Source organism: Salvia miltiorrhiza, chromosome 8 (genome assembly GCF_028751815.1).
Source record: "Salvia miltiorrhiza cultivar Shanhuang (shh) chromosome 8, IMPLAD_Smil_shh, whole genome shotgun sequence".
NCBI lineage: Eukaryota > Viridiplantae > Streptophyta > Magnoliopsida > Lamiales > Lamiaceae > Salvia > Salvia miltiorrhiza.
Window position 1 is genome coordinate 3,616,526 of NC_080394.1, and position 4,910 is coordinate 3,621,435.

At 31.5% G+C, this 4,910-nt stretch overlaps 1 long non-coding RNA gene across 1 annotated transcript; it reads left to right on the forward strand.

Annotated features, from left to right (window-relative positions):
* Positions 1-431: 431 nt before the first annotated feature.
* LOC131000089 (uncharacterized) lies at positions 432-4,520 on the forward strand. Its single transcript, XR_009093649.1, has 2 exons — positions 432-826; positions 4,146-4,520. It is a non-coding gene; the product is annotated as an uncharacterized LOC131000089 (long non-coding RNA).
* The last annotated feature ends 390 nt before the right edge of the window (positions 4,521-4,910 follow it).

A 4,910-nucleotide genomic window follows, 5' to 3' on the forward strand; every position in this document is an offset into this window, starting at 1 on the left:
AAATATCTGTAGCACGAGGGCGAAAACCAGAAAAAGTAAAAAGGACGTAGATAGCAGGCTTTGTTGCGGAGGCCGGAGCCACAAATCGTAGCAATTTTGGACGTTTGCGGTGACTAGTGACATACACACGCGTGAAATCCTTTATATACACACGCACACTGTCACACATACTACATGCAAAAGTGCCCAACGCCTTTTGGGCCCTCTCAGATAACAGCTATCCCTCATTTGAATGGAACCTCCTCTCTCTCTCTCTACATTCTCTCTCGAGATCTCGATCTCGATTTCTCTGTGCAAACGGAGAAGACAGCCAAGATGTTTGCCTTTACCTGCATTTGCACCTGCACCTTCTTGCTTCTTCGCAATTTAGTATTTGTTTAAACTTTTATTATGATTTTTTTTTTGTTTTTTCGTCAATGCTTCGTTTCATTCACCAGCACACGAATTTTAAGTGTAATGCTACTAGAAGTCTAGAACTCACACACACACAATTACTGAGCTCGTTAACATGGAAGCGGAGAAATTGAAGGAGGTGCAGATGCATATGCAGGTGAAGGTCATTTATATCTGGAGTATGATATGTTCCTCTCTCTCACACACAGACACACAGTTAAACACACACTGATGCAGATCCTTGTCATTCAAGCACCGATCGACACGTTTCAGCTGTTGGATTTCAAACTATGGCGAAAGAAAGATCACCTGATCAAGAAATTGTCGCCTTGATTACGAAATGAAACACTGCATCTTCATGTATGGAGTTTTAATTTGTCGCCTTCAGGAAATGAGAAGCTGCATCTTAATCTATGGAGTTTTATATATGAAGGTACGTACGTGTCTCTCTCTATCTCTCTCTCTCTCTCTGGTGCGAAGATCTGCTCGAATTCAAGTGTTTTATGCAATGGATGGCTTGATTTTGAATAATTACTTCGGTTAAAACTTATAGATCGATCCTAAAAAGTGTACCTTAGATCTACATTTGGAATTACGACATTTCTGGAAACTTGTTAGAAGAGAGAAACAAAAAAGATGAGATTCCTTTTCTGTTGCATGTAACATGAAATAAAGTGGCATCTATCTTGCTCTTTACACTAGCTAATTCCTTGATGGATTCTTGATTTTAATCACTGCTAGCTAATATATATATATGGATTGCTTATATGAATGCAAAATCATTTTGTTTCCAAAAATTGTATACATACCTTCCAGTTCCCTCGTTGTTTATCTATTGTTTTGCAGAAGATGGTGTCTGTCAATAGGAAATTTAGAACATTAATTTTTGAAGGGACAAACTGAGACTTCAGTGTAATTCTTGCATATATATATATATATATATGACAATTAAGAATTTAAGATGTGTTTTTGAATTTTGAATTTAGGAGTTTATAAGCTCCTTGACAAAATAAGCTTCAAAATAAGCTTCTAGAGAGGTTATAAGCTTATAAAAAATAACACAGAGAGCTTGTAAGCTTTTCAAAAAATAAGTTTCTATGTCCCCCAACTTATTTTCTCATTGTCTTATAAGCAATACTCATTTTACAAAAATAACTCAACTATGATTTTTTATTTTCATCATATATCATTTTTATTTTATTTTTCTTTGATCTCTGACAAATATTTTTTCTCACTAATTAAAATTTTTCTCTCTAGCTTATAAGTTCAATTACCCAAACATATAAACTCGTAAGAAACTGTATATTTTATAAATTTTTGAGACATCTTGTAAATTCTAAAAACTTATAGGCTCTTTAAAATAAGTTTAGTCAAACACCCCTCTGGGTCAGCTCTTGACCAAATATAGATGTAATTTGAAAATTCAATATTAACACAGAAACAGTGGATGAATTGGGAGATGGTAGGACATGATGAAAAAAATTGCAATAATTGTTGGGGCTTTTGGAAAGAGGCAACTGAGAGAAATAATTAATTGGCTGGATTGCATTGAGATTTCACTTAGTTTATACTTGGTCTTGCAAATTTGTGTCAATCTCAAGGATTTAATTTGGCATTACTTTCAGTATTGTAGCTAAGACAAATAGACCATGTAAATTTATAATGCTTTTTCATTATATGCAGTGTATATAAATGATTCAATTTCTGTTTTTAGGCTATTATTCAATTTCTTTTGTTGCAATGCATTAGTACTTTTCATATTTATGACGAAATAAAAGTAATGTTCATGGTACATGTATTACTCCCTCCATTCCGAGAAGTTGAATAATTACTTTTTGATAAATTTGCAATATTAAATAAAGAAATTAAAAGGCCACGTTACAGATCACTTGAATCCAAGACCTTTGGTATTAGGCATTAACCCTTTACCGTTTGACCAACACACGCACACAAAGAGAAAAACTTTTACTATATAAGAAAAGTGCTTAAGTTTCGAGGGACAATCCAAAAAAAATACTACTCAAAATAATTTTAAATGTGTTTTTCTTATTTTTTTTGTACAAAAGATAATTTCAGTATTTTTTTTTTCACTCCAACAAGGGATAATATTATCCTACTATTTTTGGTGTGATAATATTATCAAGTTAAAAGAATAAATAAAAAATTGTAAAATTCTCTTTTGTAAAAATGAGATGGGATTATGTTATAATCAATATGATAGGATTATAATTGATACATCATTATAATGGCTTGATTAATTTTAATTGTTCAAAATGGTCATATGCACACAATTATAGGATTATAATTGATACACAATTATATAATGGGATCATTTAAATAAAAATATGTTATTACATGTATAACATGGTCATATAGAGTAGGGTTAGATTACAAACTCATTTTAAAATAAAAATTACAAATTAAATCATGAAAATGTAATGAATTAACTGAATCGAAAAAATTATAACAAAAAGATATTTATACAATTTAAAATAGTTGAAAAGAATAAAAAATCAAAATTTAAAATAATAATTATTTTCAAAAATAGTAAGGCAATTTTGACGGAAAAATATAAGTTAATTTTTTCTGAAAATGAATCTCCTTTTATATAATGAAGTATAATATGAACAGATATATATAAATTTATCACTTAAAATGAGAACCATATTTTTTTATATTTTATTTGGTTTGAAGATTAAAATATATTATCCACTCGTTATAAGGTGATATAAAATTATACCACCCTCTCTTAAGTATAAAATTATCTCTTTCCCAAAAGATAAGAAACTGCCTGAAAAATTATAAATCTGCCCGAATTTTTTCATACATCAAAGCATATAAGGTGATTAATATAGCTTATCTCTTCCTTATACCTCAAAACAGACACACCCTTAAATTATGAGTAGGTTCCCCATTGGCCCAATTAGAAGCTTCTTCATTCAACGGCACCGCCGCCATCCACCGTTACTATCGTCTCTTTCAAGGTCCATGACGATATCAAATACAAGGAAAAATCATCATTATCACTTGTATATTTTTGTCTTGTTTTTCACAATTAACACACTGCCCTACTTTTTTGTTTATTGTATTACTAATGTGCTGATTTCATCAGCTCCATCCAATCCGAATGATTTGCATAATATATATGATCAAACAAGCTCAATATTGCTCAATCTATTAGAGAATGTGGTGGATTAGCCTACTTCACTTTTATCTATGATCTATCTAATGTATCACCATAAGTAAACACCCATTTAAAGGCTTATTAAGGGAAAAATTTCTCCTAAAATCTTTTATATATATATAAAAGATGCTTATTCAGAGAATGCTTGCTGCTTGACACTATGTACGTATAAACTCTTGACAATTTTGGATGGAATGCTCACTCTCATCTGCAGGAGAATTATATATTGTTGCATTGTCGATGAATAACTTTTGGTAGGATACATGTACCCATATATGTTACACCTTTAATCTTAATTATAATGGTTAAGGCCACTATGCATAACAAATTGTACATGTATATAGACAGCACTTAATTATTTAAGATGGAAGTTTTTCTCCTGGCCTTGAGTCGTTGTTTGTTTTTGTTGATATATATTTTGGCAGATATATGTGTTGTAAGCAATGCTGGCGCATATTAGCTGCATTGGGCTCTCTTAGCATTACTTCTTTTTGGAGTGAAAAGGTTCCAAATTTAGAAGGGATTTTCTAATTCGTATGAGAAGCATACTTTTGTAGTATGATTGCAGGATATATAGGTATCGTGGTTTGTCTGGTTTTGATGTACATGAAGCACACAGGGGATTTAAAAGTTCTAAAGTAGCATTCATAATGAGATCTATATATATTAATGGTAAACCAATGCTTCTGATTTGCAAAATGCATTTGAATTTTGATGTTTGTGACAAAGTTGTCTTGTTGCTTCTTATCTTTTATATGATCTCTTTCTCAAATCCTTCATTAACTAGATATGATGATTTTCTTAGTATCTCAACTTATAGAAAGATCTATAAGTTGTATAACTGTTATGCATATAGTCAATATTGTACCCACAAACATTGTTGACTGTTTGGTGAATGTTGTACTCCCTTCGTCCACGATATATATCGTTTTCACTTTTGCTATTTTCGTCCGTCCACAATATCATTTCCACTTTCATTTATAGTAGTAGGGTCTATAAACTACACTCACAATAGTAGTAAGACCCAAACTCCGCTCACAAATATACACCACTTCACAAAGTGGAAACGATATCACGGAAGGGGGAGTATTACTTTTCAACACATTTGTGGTTTGTATATATTATCAATCTATCCTGTCTTTGGGAGGTACTGCTACTATAAGTGAATAATGAGCATTAGGCACTGGTATTTGTATTACAATAAACGTTGTTTCTTGTGAGAACTACTAAAATTCTGGAGTTTGCTTCTGGTTTTCTTTTTAAGATAATATGCATTGTATTACCACATGTACTTTTTGACTTCATGGGAGAAATTCCTATTTCTTATCTTGGA